Source organism: Ambystoma mexicanum, chromosome 2q (genome assembly GCF_040938575.1).
Source record: "Ambystoma mexicanum isolate Mex_15411 chromosome 2q, UKY_AmexF1_1, whole genome shotgun sequence".
Taxonomy (NCBI): Eukaryota; Metazoa; Chordata; class Amphibia; order Caudata; family Ambystomatidae; genus Ambystoma; species Ambystoma mexicanum.
The window spans coordinates 154,151,234-154,167,033 of NC_090924.1; positions in this window are offsets into that span (position 1 = coordinate 154,151,234).

Below are 15,800 nucleotides of genomic sequence, written 5' to 3' on the forward strand. Positions count from 1 at the left end.
ATAAACAAAATTACATTAAGTGTCACTGGAGGCAATGTTGGGGTCAGGTAGGGAGGATGGGGAGAGGGAAGGGGAAGCTCTGTCTTTAGCAAGTTAGTGAAGTTTCCTCCAAACTTCGAAGGGATCCACAGTTGGGCTGGCTTTGATTGTTGTGGGCAGTGGGCCTCAATGGAGTAGGGCGAGAAGAGACGCAGGGAGGGTATGGGATAGTGAGATTGAGTGCAGAAGAGGATCGGTGCAACTAGATGGCGGTAAAGTGAGATACAGTGCAACAGCTACTGAGGAGAAAGACTATTGATAGCTTTGTGGAATAGGAGAAGGAATTTGAAAAGAGAATGGTTGTGCAAGTAGAGCCAACCAGCATGTTGTTGGTAGGTAGAGATGGGGGAGGATCTGGGTAGGTTGCAGAGAGCACAGGCAGCAAAGGTAAGGTATTTATCTAGAGGGACGAAGGAGTAGAGAGGAAGGCCAAGGATTAGGTTTGAGTTGTAGTCGAGTTTGCTAAACACCATAGTGTAGATTCGAGTTTTTATAGAGTGGTTAGTAAGACAAGGTCACATTTTCCGAATATTGAGGAGGTTAATACGGGCAGCAGAGGCAGTGGTAATGCAGAGGCAGTGATACATTGTTCCATTTGTATATTGCTATCAAAGACGACCCCAAGTTTGAGAGCCTTGAGCTAGGAAGCAAGAAGGTCAGGCAGGAGGGTGATAGGAGAGAGGAGGGGAGGGCTGGCATGGAGTTCAGCATAAGGCAGTCGAGAGCCATCCAGTGACACAATTATGTGAGACAGTTTGCAGTCTGTTGGTGTGAAGGAGGGAAAGGAGAAATTTGAGTGTCATCAGCAAAATGTTGATAGTGAAAGCCAAAAGATAAGATAGGTCTTCCTAGGATAGATCTATAGAGAGTGAGGAGTAGATGTCAAAGAACTGATCCTTAGGAGGACACAGACAGGGAGAGGGGTGGGGTCAGAGATTTGCGAATGCCAAGAGATTTGAAAGGATGTACCTTACAGGTAGGAGGCAAGAGCAGATTTTAAAAACCCAAGGTCCTAGAGGGTGAGGAGTGGTCGACAGTGTCAAAAGTGTAAGAAAGGTCCTAAAGAATGAGTATAGAAGAGAGTCTGGAGTGGTGAACATTAGAAAGAAAGTTGGAGGCATGTATGAGTGCAGTCTCAGTGGAGTGTTTACTACAAAAGACAGATTGAATTGGATCTCCAAGGTCATTATCCTCAAGGTACTTAGGGACCCGGTTGAAGACCACCCGCTAAAGGATTTTTGAATAATGAGGGAAGGAGAGAAACTGGGTGACAGTTTGCTAGGACGTTTGGGTGAGCAGAGGGATTTTTCAATAGGGGTAAGGGATGAAGGCAGGTAAGTGTCCAGGGCAGAGAGGGGGGTTAAAGAGCTCAGACAGATAGGAGCAATTGATTTAGAGCAAGTCTTTGACCATTTGGGCAGCAAAAGGTTTGATAGGTGTGCAAGTTGGGTAGTGTAAAAAGCAGGCAGATTCCATAGCAATCCACAAAATGTATGCCAACATGGAAATGCAATGCCAACGTATATGCTGCCACATTTGTATGGCAGAGAGGATAGGGTGGCAGAGGTGGAAATTCCATTAAGTCCCCCATCTCTGCCATACAAATTAATGAATATATGGAGTGGCGTAAAAAGCATGCATAACATTTTTAGGCATGTATTTTAGTCATTGAGCAATTCCTACATGGGCTCATGTGTAATCTTGCATTTGATACTGGGCGGATGAATGAGGCCATCATTCCAAACATTCTCAGAACATTCCTTACTGTCAGACAGGAGCATTTGGTATAGGGGAAACGTTTACACAAAAGCCTGTATCCTCTTCAGTGAGGGAAATGCCAACACCTGTCAGGAGATTATCACTGCTCCCAGAAACATTTTGGACCGGTATGGGATTTGATGAGATTTCTATACATTAATTGTGAAACCCAGATAATGTAGGAGATGCATGGATATAGCTATGTCCTTGCTGCATTCAGAAACTAATTGCATGTACATACGTTCTCTGTACAGCGTTTCGGGGAAAGCTCTATATAAATAACAAATCACTATCATCATTACCACTGAGTGGCTAATTAAGCAATAAGACCCGAGTCGGCGAACCGGATCGGTGGAAAAGGCTGGAGCCCAAGTTGCAGAGCCATGGGCAGCGAGCGTCTTAACGATGGGCCCCAGCGCCATTATTACCGCATCTGGCGCTGCCGGTGAGGGTCTCATTGCTATTAGGGTTTGTAATCCGGAAACACGGGGTGCTAACAGCAATTAATTTTGTTGAATGAACCGGATGCCTCGCGTGTCCCATTCATTCAAATAAAATGCATACTCAAGATGGCCACCGCAGAGCTGGACGGCAGGGCTCTATGTGGAGCCCCTCTTCCATTTCCATGGCAACCAGCAGAGACACGGAGCGGCAGCAGCGTCAACAGCAGGGGCGCCACTGCCAAATCTATCAGGTAAGTGGGGATGAGGGGTGTGAAAGGGGTCCAGAACCAAGGGTAAAGGGAGGGGAGGGCAGGGGAGGGCAGGGGCCAGGGGGCAGAGGTTGAGAGGCAGGGGAAGCAGCCATGAGGCTGCTCGGAACACGGGCTAAGATTGTGGGATTCCACCACGATCTGAGCAACCTGATTGGTTGCTTCTCCCGCCCCAGGTGTTTATTTCCCTTTATCATATAATCATTGAGATATGGATAGAGATGTACAGCAATTGAGAGTATGCATGCGCCCCACCATGAAAACCACTTTGTTTTAAAACCTTTATTTGTAAATCAATGCATCAGTCACTGTCACATTACATGACATCACTCTTATTTCAGTTGCTGTTATATCAAGCCCCACATCATGGCATCTCAACGCCTACCCCATAGTGTCTTCCAATGATACACTGAGTTTGTCTTTTAATACCCCTGGAGGTGAGACCAACCGAGTCCCACCAACTGTCAACTTAAACATAATAAAAACACCCATCCCTCCCCCCCATCCTCTCCCCCTTTGTTGTGACAACTCAATGGACATGACTCAGTTAATAGTTTTGTTCAACTGACATATGTTCCTCCATTTGAATTGTACTGGGTCCTGGATTATGAGCTCAGACCACACTTATATTTGCCAGCGTTCGAGGTTTGTACAGAACATATTCTCTTTCCTTAACATAGTCATGTAAGGGAAGCTAAGTCCTCAAGAATATAGGGTACGACCCATTTGTAAGCGAACACACCTTTTCCATCGCCATCTTTGTATTTGTATTTTATTTATTTATATAGCACAGCCAGGCCCAAGGGCAACCAGGCGCATATCTTGACAAAGGGAGTACAATACAGTACTGGTTACATTTTGAAGTGGAAGGTTAGCACAACATATACATACAATAAGGTTATACATAGTATACAATATAATGTGCAGAAATATCTACAGTTGCAGTATAGATGTACATATTTTACAATGTGCAGTGCACAATATCTACAATTGGCAGGAATACATAAAGGCGAAGGCAGTTGAAGAGCCGAGGGAGAGTCGTGAAATACGTTTGGTCATTTAGGCAACATTGGTAGCTAGCCATAATTTGGTGCTTTGTTTGAAAAGGGTAGGAGAATGTTCAGATCTAATAGGTAGGGGAATCGAGTTCCATAGTTTGGAGGCAAGGACAGGGAAGCTGATTCCCCCAGCTTTCTGCAGTTTGTATCTGGGGATGGTCAGACAGTGTGCTTGAGCCGATCTAAGTAGTCGGGTAGGCATGTAGTGCGAGTAGCGAGAGGAGAGATAGGTGGGGGCCTGATTGTTCAAACATTTATGTGTGAGGGTAAGAGATTTCAGAGAAATTCTTTGTGTCACTGATAGCCAGTGTAAGCTTCTCCTAGTCTCGGAGATGTGTGAGCATCTAGAGGTGTTGAGGGCAGTTCTAATTGCATTATTTTGCGTAACCTGTAGCTTGTTCAGGTTACGTTGGCTAGTCCCAAAATATAGGGCATTACAGTAGTCTAGTTTGGACATAACTAGTGTCCTGGCCAGGATAGTACAGTTCTGTGTGGTGAGGAAGGGGTGACATGCTGTAATAAGCTTACATGTGTAGGCGGATGCTGAAACAACTGCATTAGTTTGTCTATTAAGTGATAGGGTGGAGTCAAGGTAAATTCCTAATGTTTTGGTATCGGAAGAGACTTTAATAGTGTTACCATCAATGTTGAATGTTTTGAAGGCAGGGTCAAGTCTGTTCAGTCGTTGTTGGGAGCCCAGGATGAGGAGCTCTGTCTTCTCGTTGTTAAGACAGAGCTCATGCTGGGCCATCCAGGCTTGGATGACTTGATAGATGTCATTCAAGGCTTTTGTGTCCACTAGGCAGTCACCTGTGATTGGGATGAGTATCTGGGTGTCATCAGCATAGTTGGTGTAGGTGACACCCAGATAATCAAGAACATCAAACAGTGGTTTAGTGAAGACTTTATAGAGCGTTGGTGAGGTGCATGAGCCCTGAGGTACCCCACAAGGCACCGGAGTAGGTTCTGCAGAAGCGGTGGGTGAGAATACCCTCATCTGCCTGTTGTCCAGGAAGGAGCTGATCCATCTGGTAGCTTTTTCAGAGAAGTGGACACCAGATTTCAAGTGGCAACAGAGGATTTCATGTTTGACAAGATCAAAAGCTGCCGATAGATCTAGGAGTAGTAGTAGGGCCAATTTGCCGTTATCTTTTAGGTCCTCAATTTGGGTTTTCAGATCTAGTAGAGCTGTTTCCATCCCATGTTTGGGACGGAAAGCAGATTGTCTTGTGCCAAGCAAGTTGTTGTTGTCTAGGTATTTTTTAATCTGTAAATATGCTGCCCTGTCCAGAATTTTCAATAAGAAAGGGACCGTGGTGATCGGCCTATAGTTGGTGGGGATACTAGGGTCCAGCGTTGGTTTTTTCAGCATTGGGATGACCCAAGCGTCCTTAAGGTTATCGGGAACAATGCCCGAATGGAATGATGAGTTGATAAAGGCAGTGATGAAAGGAGCAAGTTCATGGGCAGATTCCTTGATGATAGGGGCGCGACAGGAGTCACCTTGACAGTTGGATGGTTTCAATTTACTAATGATACTTTCCACCTTGTTAATGGTGAGAGGGGCAAAGCTGAAAGGAATGTGCGTAAATAGGGTTTTTTGGGTTTATTGGTCAACGGTTTGCTTTGGGAAGGTGTTTGTAGGCAATTCTGCTTGATATTAATTTTAGCCTGTAGTGTGGATATTTTAGTAAGGAGAGCTTTTTGAATGTTTTCACACCAGATGCTGTCCTTATTGCAGTTATCTGGGGTGGAAGATGGGGCTTCTAATTCTTTAAGAATTTTGATAACTCCTTTGTGTTAGATCCGGCCTGTGAGATATGTTGGTTGTACGTCTCTTTTTTGGCTTGTAGGATTGCTTCCTTGTAATTAAGGGTTGCTAGAATGAGGTTGTCTTTGTTAGTCTCGCAGGGTAGGCTTTTCCAGAGTGCTTTGGCACTCCACTTTACTTTGCGAAGTGTTCTAAGATAAGGCGTGAACCAAGAGTTGAGATGTGCACGCTGTTTAGGTTTCCTAGTTTTAAGAGGTGCTATGGTGTTAATGGCTTTGAGCAAGGTTTGGTTGAAGATGTCCACCAGGACCGTTGGGTTGTCGGGTGAGAGAGCATGATTATTAAGAATGGGCAAGATCAGGGGGAGAAGTTTGGCCTTGGTAATATCCTTTTTGTTTCTAGTAGGGATGGATGGGGCAATGTTGGGTTTGGTGTGGGGATCTATAGCTGGTATATCAAAAATGATGATGTGGTGGTCTGACCAAGCACAAGGGTCATTAGAGATGATATGCGTGTTACAGTTTAAGTCGGCAATCCAATCGAGCGTCCTCCCTTTGGAGTGGGTAGGTTCAAGAATGCGATGAGAGAATCCTAGATTTGAGATATAACTGGCGATCTCGCCAGCATGTGAGTCAATGGGATCTAATAATCCAAGATTAAGGTCACCCAGAAGTAGAACTTGGGAGTTAGGTTTGGTGTTGTCTGCCAGGATGGTTGAGATGTCATTAGAGAAGGTAGCAAGTGGATCCGGGGGTCTGTAAATGAGGTGCATAGTAGCTGTACTGTTGTGAGAAAGAGAAAGTTTTACTGAAATGGACTCAGCAGAACTGAGTTTTGTGTTGGGGATCAGTCTTATGTTGATGTCATCTTTGTGGATGAATGCGACTCCGCCTCCTTTGGAGAGGTTAGAGTTGCGGTCATTTCTGATAATGGAGTATCCATTAGGAATGGCAAGTGCCAATAAAGGACCTGAGGCTGCGTGAAGCTCACCCCCCAGACCAACATGCGATCGGAGGGCCTTCTGGCACTTTCCAGATTTGAGCTAGGGTCATCCGGGTCGCTGTTAATAAATATGTTATAAGTATTGCAGGTCCACCTGTTACTCCGTATACCCCTTCCATCCCCCCATGACTATTACCACTAGCGTCTCATGTAGTTGTGTCCCTGTAATCTTCTTAATCTGAGCTAATATTTCTTTTCAGTACATTTTTGCTTTGGGGGATGTCCACCACATGTGTCTCAGGGTACCAGTTTCTCTGCATTGCCAGCAACATTGAGGCAAGTGATCTTTATTCATCACGTTCAACCTTTAGGGCATTAAGTACCATCTGTGACAGATTTTGTTGGTGGATTCTTTTATGGCAGTGCATTTGGAGGATTTGTGGGCTCTCCTCCAGATCTGACCCCATTCCTCCTCCGTGATCTCGACCCCTAGGTCTGTACCCCATTTGGTCACATAGGTTAGGTCACCCGTGGATTGTATTCTGTCTAGCAGCCTATACAACCTTGAGATCCCCTTCGTGGTCACCCCTTCGCTCATGGTTAATCTCAGCCCTATTGGTGCTCGTGTCCCCACTCTCTTTATGTCAGTCTGAGAGAGATCCAGTGTCTGATCTGGATATATTTGTATCTCTGTCTCTCCCCTATGTGGAATTTATGCTAACATTCCTCAAATAGTAGTCTTTTGCCAACCTGATAAAAGTCTTTGAGTTTCAGATTGCTCTGTCCCTCTCATCCTTCCCAATAGGCTGCTTTTATCCCCGGGGAGAAGTCTGCGTTGTGACACATTGGGCTGTGTGGACCCCATCCTGGGGCACTTTTTGCCCTCTGCAATGCTAAGTCCCATTTTTGCAGAGAGACTACCGTCACCTTCAATAATGGACCCCCCCACCGCTCTGTTCCCTGTGTGTATCGCTTGTAACACAAGTAGCGGGATTGAGGTAGCATCTTGCTCTATTTTACAGCATCCATTGTGTTCCCCTGGGTTCGCCCATCGTAGTATGGGTGCTAACTGGTTTGTTTGTTTGTTTGTTTATTTATTTATATTGCGCACCAGACCCTTAGGTTACCGGGCGCAGCAACAAGTATATGCGAAGCTTACAATGTTACAATGTTATATAAATGAATTTACAATATTACACCATATTGCACAAATTACAAGAATGTACAGATAAAGATTTGCCGTATTTACATGAATGTACAGTTAGCAACATACAGGATTTGCGGTAATAAGCATAAAGGTTGATGTCACGTCAGGGTGCATTGGGTCGGACTACACTTGTGAGTGTTCGGGTGTTAAGTCGTTGTTGGCGATAATGTGTTTGATAAGGTTCCTTCTGAAATGGGGGAAGGGTTGGTCAGCTCTTAGGTTAGGTGGCAGGGCGTTCCACAGGTTAGCAGCTTTCACAGGGAAGCAGGCGCCACCAATTTTGGCGAGTCTGAATCTAGGTACTGCCAAACAATTGGAATTGGCGATTCTCATGGGTCTATTAGAAGTTTTTCTTTTTATTTTGTCCATTAAGTAGCTGGGAGCTGCATTATTTAAGGCCTTATGGGTTAGTGAGATCATTTTTAGCTGGATTTTATTCTCCGTAGAGAGCCATTTATGTTGCCGCCTAGTCGAGGAGATATGCTCCCTCTTTTTTATTCCTAATGCAGCTCTGAGAGCATTATTTTGTAGAATTTGAAGTCTTAGGGTAGTGGCTTTATTGGCGCTACTGTATAGGGCATTACAGTAGTCTAGTCGGGAAAGAATTAAGGCTCTAGCCAGGATTAGGCAGCTGGTATTGGACAGGAAGGGCTTGCCTGCTCTGATCAATTTACAAGTGTAGGCAGTAGTGGAGGCTAGGGAGTTTACCTGTTTAGTGAAGGACAGGGTAGAGTCGAGATAGAAACCAAGTGTTTTTACTTCCCTCGAGACTTTAATGGCATTTCCGTCTATGCTGAAGGCTGAGTAATCCGGGCCCAATTTGTTAATATTAGCTTGTGTGCCCAGAATGATCAACTCTGTCTTATCATCATTCAGGCAGAGACCGTGAGTGGCCATCCATGCCTGAATGATGAGATACACTCTATTCACCAACTCCCCATCCCTGCTGTGATCCCCAGAAAGTGGGAAGAGAATCTGTGTATCATCTGCATAGTTAGTGTAGGTGATACCGAGATTGTCCAGATCGTCGAACAGGGGTTTGGTGAATATATTGTAGAGGGTCGGAGAGACGCAGGATCCCTGAGGGACTCCACAAGTAATAGGTATAGGGTCAGCTGCTGCCGAAGGGGAAAAGACTCTCATAGTTCTCTCACTTAGAAAGGATTCTATCCAACTGATGGCTTGGGTGGAGAAGTGAGCGGCAACGTCCAGGTGTTTGCAGAGGACTTTGTGGTCCACAAGATCAAACGCAGCTGAGAGATCTAGTAGGAGGAGGAGGGCTGTCTTGTCCTGATCTCTCAGTTCGTCTATTTGGGCCTTTAAGTCAATCAGGGCTGTTTCCGTTCCGTGTAGTGGGCGGAAGCCAGATTGTCTAGTTCCTAGTAGTTTGTGCAGTTCAAGGTAGTTTTGAATCTGTATATAGGCCACTTTGTCCAGGATCTTTAGCAGAAACGGAACTGTAGTGATTGGGCGGTAATTGGTGGGGATAAGAGGATCTAGAGTTTGCTTTTTAAGCAACGGGAGCACCCAGGATTGTTTTAGATTAGCTGGGATGATGCCTGTAGAGAAGGATGCATTGACCAGTTTGGAGATAAATGGTGATAGGTCTCTGGCAGCGTCTTTTATTAGCTGTGCTGGGCAGATGTCACCTTTGCAGTTGGATGGTTTGAGGGTGAGGATAATTTTTTCAATCTCAAGTGTGGAAGTTTTGGTGAAGGAAAATTTGGTATGTTGAGGCATGTGGATCGCCTTAGGTGGTGACAGTGTAGGGAGTTTAAGCGAGTCTTTTTTCAGTTGGATTTTGTTTTGGAGGGTAGTGATTTTATTAGATAGAGCATATTGGATGTCAGAACACCAGGTCTGATCTTTAGTGCAAGTGTCTGGTATGGCAATAGGTGACTCAAGTTCCTTTAGGATGGAGAAGAGTTCCTTCATGCTTGATTTAGAATTGGCGATACGATCGTTGTATGAGTTTTTCTTAGCCAGACAGACTGCGTTTTTGTATTGACGGGAGATAGATATTAGGTTAGCCTTGTTCTCAGCAGTTGCACATATTTTCCAGTTGGATTCATATTTTCTCTTGGTGAGGCGTAAGGCCTTGAGTTCGGGCGTGAACCATTTATTTAGATGGGCTTTGGGTTTACTTGTGCGCATTTTAAGTGGGGCAATTTTGTCCAAGGTATCAGTCATAATTTTGTTATACTCGTGAACTAAAGTGCCGGGGTCTAGATTGTCAGGCAAGGCGTTTAAGGTTGGAAGAATAGCAGGTATGACATTATCTATTGTCATAATCTTTTTGTTTCTTGTGGGGCATGGAGGTGCCATGGGGACGACTGTAGCGGATGGTTGGGAGGTTAGGAGGTCAAAGGACACTAATGAGTGGTCAGACCATGATAAAGCCGAGATAGAGGAGATGACTGTAGTACAGTTAGAGTCAGCGATCCAGTCTAATATTCTACCTTTCGTATGGGTAGGGTTGTTGACTTTTTGGGAGAAGCCTAGGGAATTAATAGCTTGGGCGATGGTCGCGGCATGCACATCTGTTTTGTCGTTAAATCCTAAGTTAAAATCCCCTAATACCAGCAATTGAGAGGTGGTTTTAGCATTGAGGGTTAGTAACTTGTGTAGATCCTCTTCGAAGGTCCCAAGCGGGCCTGGAGGTCTATAGATTAGGTGAATAGTTAGGGATTGATTATTATTTATAAGGAGTTTAGCAGTGAGGGCTTCACAGGATTGTAGCGTTAGTGCAGGGGCTAGTCTTAGTGAGAGGCTTGATTTAGAGATAATGGCAATTCCGCCTCCGCGGGTGCCCTCTCGGTCTTGTCTGCATATAGTGTAGCCGTCAGGTATGGCTAACATAAGTGATGGGCCTGCTGCCTGGTGTAGCCAGGTTTCAGTTATAGCAATGAAGTCCAGGTTATTCTCAGTGATTAGATCAGCTATCTCAAGGGCATGTGCAACTAGTGACCTGGCATTGAGAAGTGCTCCTTTATAGGAATGGTCCTTAGTTTCCTCTTTGGTAAGTGTAGGATTAGGAGTGTTTTTAGCACTGGATTTAGTCTTGGGCACAGGTATTTGGGTGAGCGTTGAAGCTCGGGTGCGGTTGGAGGCGTAGCCTGTATTGCCAATTTGGTGTTTCATATCAGAATTTGTAAGAAGGAGGAGTCGTCTGGGTGTATCATGGAGTTTGTTAAGTCTAGCGCGTAGTTTGCTATTTCTATCGCGGGTGGAGCTAGGCTTGGAAGTGTAAGCTAGAGGTTCTGGCAGAGCTTGGTGTTTGGAGTCAGTATATGCATACGTGTTAGTCATAATATCTGGTGATATATGTAATAGAGGTGCATGTGAGTGTAGTGGGGTCTCTGTGTAGCTGCCCAGCTTGCTGGTAGCAGGAAGTGTAGCAATAGCCATGATGCAGTAGAAGCTTAGTAGGCTGGACATTGTGCGTAGCTAGTACTTGGTTTGGTGGGTAGGTGGTTTACAACACAATGGTCTCTGGGCGACCATAAGGCACTACACAAAATTACGATGGTCTCTGGGTGACCATAAGGCACTACACAGTATTACAGTGGTCTCTAGGCGACCATAAGGCGCTACATAATATCACAAAGGTCTCTGGGTGACCATAAGGCACTACACAGTAATACAATGGTCTCTGGGCGACCATAAGGCACTACACAAAATTACGATGGTCTCTGGGTGACCATAAGGCACTACACAGTATTACAGTGGTCTCTAGGCGACCATAAGGCGCTACATAATATCACAAAGGTCTCTGGGTGACCATAAGGCACTACACAGTAATACAATGGTCTCTGGGCGACCATAAGGCACTACACAGTAATACAATGGTCTCTGGGCGACCGTAAGGCACTACACAGTAATACAATGGTCTCTGGGCGACCATAAGGCACTACACAGTAATACAATGGTCTCTGGGCGACCATAAGGCACTACACAGTAATACAATGGTCTCTGGGCGACCATAAGGCACTACACAAAATTACGATGGTCTCTGGGTGACCATAAGGCACTACACAGTATTACAGTGGTCTCTAGGCGACCATAAGGCGCTACATAATATCACAAAGGTCTCTGGGTGACCATAACTGGGACCATAACTGGGAAGCTGATATGTACCTTTTAATATCCGGGACTCCCAGGCCTCCGGTCCACAGTGTTGATCTTCAAACTCAGGGTTTCTTTTTGTGCCATATAAAGGTGATGTTCTCATCCTGTAGTGTTTTGATCATTTTGGCTGATATATTCACTGGGAGGGAGCTTGTAATGTATAATAGTCGCTGTATAATTTTCATCTTCACCGCAGCCATCCTCACAAACCACAATATCTCCTGTGCATCCCATCTCTTCAGATCTTGACTGACTGTCTTCCAAAGAGTGGGGATGTTTGCCTTGTGTATAATTTTTCATAGGTTTTTGGTTACTTTTATGTCTAGGTATTCTAACTCGTGGTCATCCCAGGGCAATGGGTAGGCCTTGGTCAGTTCGGAAATTGCGCTCTGGTCTCCAGTTATATTGAGGGCTCTGGATTTATTGAAATTAATCATGAACCCTGAGACACTTGCAAATTCTTGTTAACTACTCATCACTTTCAGTAGAGTCATTTTTGTCTCTCTTAGAAAGAGGAGTATATCGTCCCCATAGAGGGCAATTTTGTGTGTCCTTCCCTTGGACTCTATTCCCTGAATCTCGGGGTCCTGACGAATTGAGGCTGTGAAAGGTTCCATTGCCATTGCAAATATTAGGGGTGACAATGGACAGTCCTGGTGGGTCCCCCTCTGTATTCTAATCTGTTTGGTAAGTTTCCCATTTATCATGAATCTTGTGGAAGGTACCTGGGAATTAGCAAGTGTCATTCGTGTAAAAACCGGTCCTGTTACAAATTTCCCAAGCACCCGTTCTAAAAAAACCCAGTGTAGGCTATCAAACGCTCTTCTCGCATCTAGAGCTGCTAGGGCAAATCTCTGACCTGTTGTCGTGCCCATGGCTATTAGGTCTATAGCCCTTCTAATATTGTCCTGTGTGTGCCTGCCCATTATAAACCCCACCTGATCTTCATTTATGATTCTCTGTAGTATCACTGCTAGTCTCGCTAATCTCCTTGCCAATATTTTTGCGTATATCTTTGCATCACTATTTAATAAGGAGATTGGTCGATAAATGGCGCATTCCATTTGATCCTTTCCTGGTTTGGCTATCAGCACAGTGGTGGACCTGTCCATATCCTCCGTTACCATCCCTTGCTCTCTTATCTTATTGAATAGGCGCGTCATATGGGGGATTAACTTGGTTGTAAAGTTCCTGTAGTATTCGTTACCAAATCCATCAGGCTGTGGCGTTTTATTAGGGGGCATCACGGCTATAGCCTGGTTGACCTCCTCTGCTGTAAGGGGACTCTCCATGGCCTCTTTTTTCCCTTCTGTAAGTTGTGGAAGATCTACATTCCTAATATAGGTCGTTTGAATTGTTGGATCTAGATTTCCCGGCTTTAGTAGGGTTGTGTGATAGGCCTCCATGATCCTTATTTTATCGCTTTCCCCCACCCATAATCTTCCCCCCTCATCTTGTAGCTGTGTAATGTGGTTTCGGATTTTATTCTTTCGTAATTTTGCAACCAATAACTGGTTAGCCTTGCTCCCCTGGGAGTAGTAAGTCTGTTTAGTTTTCAACAGTGCTTGTGCTGAATGTCTGCCATGTGCGCCTCCTTCTGGCCTTCTATCTTCCGCAATTCCTACAGGGATTTTCGTGATTGTTTGGCTTTGTGTTGTGTTTCGGCTATTTGTATTCCTTTCTCTAATTCTATGCGGGTTGCGTCCCTGATTCTAGTGTTTGCTGCAGCTTGTGAAATGAGTCCCCCCCCCCTCATCACCGCTTTCCCGGCATCTCCCATCATCCTCCAGTCTACGTCGCTGTGTCCTTTCCAAAAATGATTCCGTGACCGTTTTTTCCAGATGGGCCCTAAGTGCTATGTCTTTTAGGATAAATTTGTTAAGTCTCCATTGTTTTTTGTCAGCTTTGCTGTCTAGTTGTATTTCAATTTGTACAAGCACCGGTGCATGATCTGAAAGATATTTTGTTCCTATACTGATGTCGGTCACTTGGGGTATCAGGGTCGCTGAGACTAATATCATATCCGTCATGTCGTCAGGCCGAGTACAATAGTTAATTTCACATCCTTACTGTTCATGGCCTGTAAGAATGTCGTTGTATTTTCCCTTGTTCCCTTCCTTGCCTTGGAGCGCTTTGAAACACATTGTGTATAGGTGCTATATAAATAAACTATTATATCATATCATATCTATGTGGGAGTAGCCCTTGTGTACCGCTGAGTAGTGTGTATATTCCCTCTCCTCTTTATGGAAGAATCTCCATGTTTCGTTCAGTTTAAGGCCCCGAAAAAGTGTTCCTATCGCTTGCTGGTTTTGTGCTCATTGTTAGTGGGGTTTTATCCCAGGTGGGATCCATAACACAATTAAAGCACCCTTGGTGTTGTTATTCCAAATGGTAAGATTTTGAACTCGTATTGAGAGGCACCCACATTGAATCATATGTATTGCAATATTTTGGATCCATTGAAAAACAGTCCTCATTCCTTTTTACTGTTGCATATTTGCTAACATTATCCATTCCGATCTGTCGGTGCATATCCAGTCCTGTGTTTTGACTTGCAGTCTGCTTATCCAGTCCTATTTTTTCTTTGCATTCTAGGACTTGTAGTTCTGTTTTTCCTATGATAAGCTCACACTACAAGTGGCAGAATGCAAAGAAAAAAACAGGTCTGGATGAGAATGTACAGTTTAATGGGTCATGTTGGCAAGTGTATGGTCGCTATGTTGTCTCCTTGATGCCGAAGAGGATTTACTTCCTGTAGGACTGCTGTGTACATGTTCTCTGTCTTCACAAATGTGTTTAGAGGTTTAAAATCTAGGATGGGTCTCTGACTGCTAACTTTGTTTCATGGAATAAGGAGGTGCATTCAATAAATACCTTGATTACTTTCCTTCCCATGGTACTTAGCTCTATAGTTACTTTTTCAAAGAGGACCTTGACTTCTTCAAACAGTAGAGGGAGATTGTCTGCCATTGCCTTGTGTTGCTTGGGTGATACTTTGCATTGTTACTAGGAATTAGGAAATAATCGTGGCGATCTGTGTCAACTATTTTTTCATGCCTATCTCTTAACTTGGCGTTGTTTGCATGCGCTTCATTAAGAAGTCTGTCTTACAAAGTATGATTTTTACTCTTTATATTTTTTGGTTTGTGTACTGTTTGCATGTTTTCATTTGTAAATATTATTTTTTTTTAATTACTTTTACAGGCCGCAAAGTCTACATTTGATTTTTCATGAGTGGTTTATCTAGCTATTCTTCATACATGGTGCCCTGCACAGACGATTTTCTTTCCTCATTCAATCTCCGGATTAGATAATGAGATACTGATGCTATTTTACGCACCATTTTGCTTTTTCAGATTACATTTTAGGCACTCCATCCATTAAGTGGTTTGTTCGGCTACCTTTCGGCCAGTTATGATGCTAGCTCTAGCTTTTCTTCTCTCTCTATTCCATTCATTTGTATTTTCCACATTTTTACCTCACTCACACCGTTGTTGTTTTCTCACGATGCAGATTTCGACCCTAATGAAGGACCAGTTTTGTCCGAAATGCATTGGCCAAACACTGTCTGCCGGAACATCCATTAAAACCTTAGAACCACCATTTTTACATTAAGATTTAACATACATTTTATTTTCCAGCTTTAATGTTGTATGCAAGTGGTTGCAGTGTTCCATTACTAGGGCACCGCCATTACTGGGGACTTTCCTCAGTCTGTTTCTTCATATACTACCCAGGGGTCTGTGGCAATATTTTCCCAATGACGGCCAAAGTAAGTGAATGTGCCCCTGTCCGGAGAGCAGTTGGTGGAAATGAGCATGATGCAGCTACTGCTTTGTGGCGGGGGTGCCACTAGATCCACCCACAATTCTACCTCTTCCACATGATCTATATATGCAACGCCTCTATTGCCCTTAGAGGTATTGCTTCAATGAAGATACCTGGACCTGAAAGGCCTGCTAGTAACCTGGTATTGGCTCTCCTCTAAATCCCTCCCTTACAGAAGACTACACTACAAAGCTCCTAAAGATGTATCTGACAGTTTCCTGTTTTGATTTTTCCAATGCTTTATCACCCTCGGTTTACCAACAGGTTTTCACCATCAAATGCCATGTTAATAATTTGTGCCATAGTTTCGGGCTGCATCCAAGCACTCACAACCATTTAAATGAGAAGCCTGTG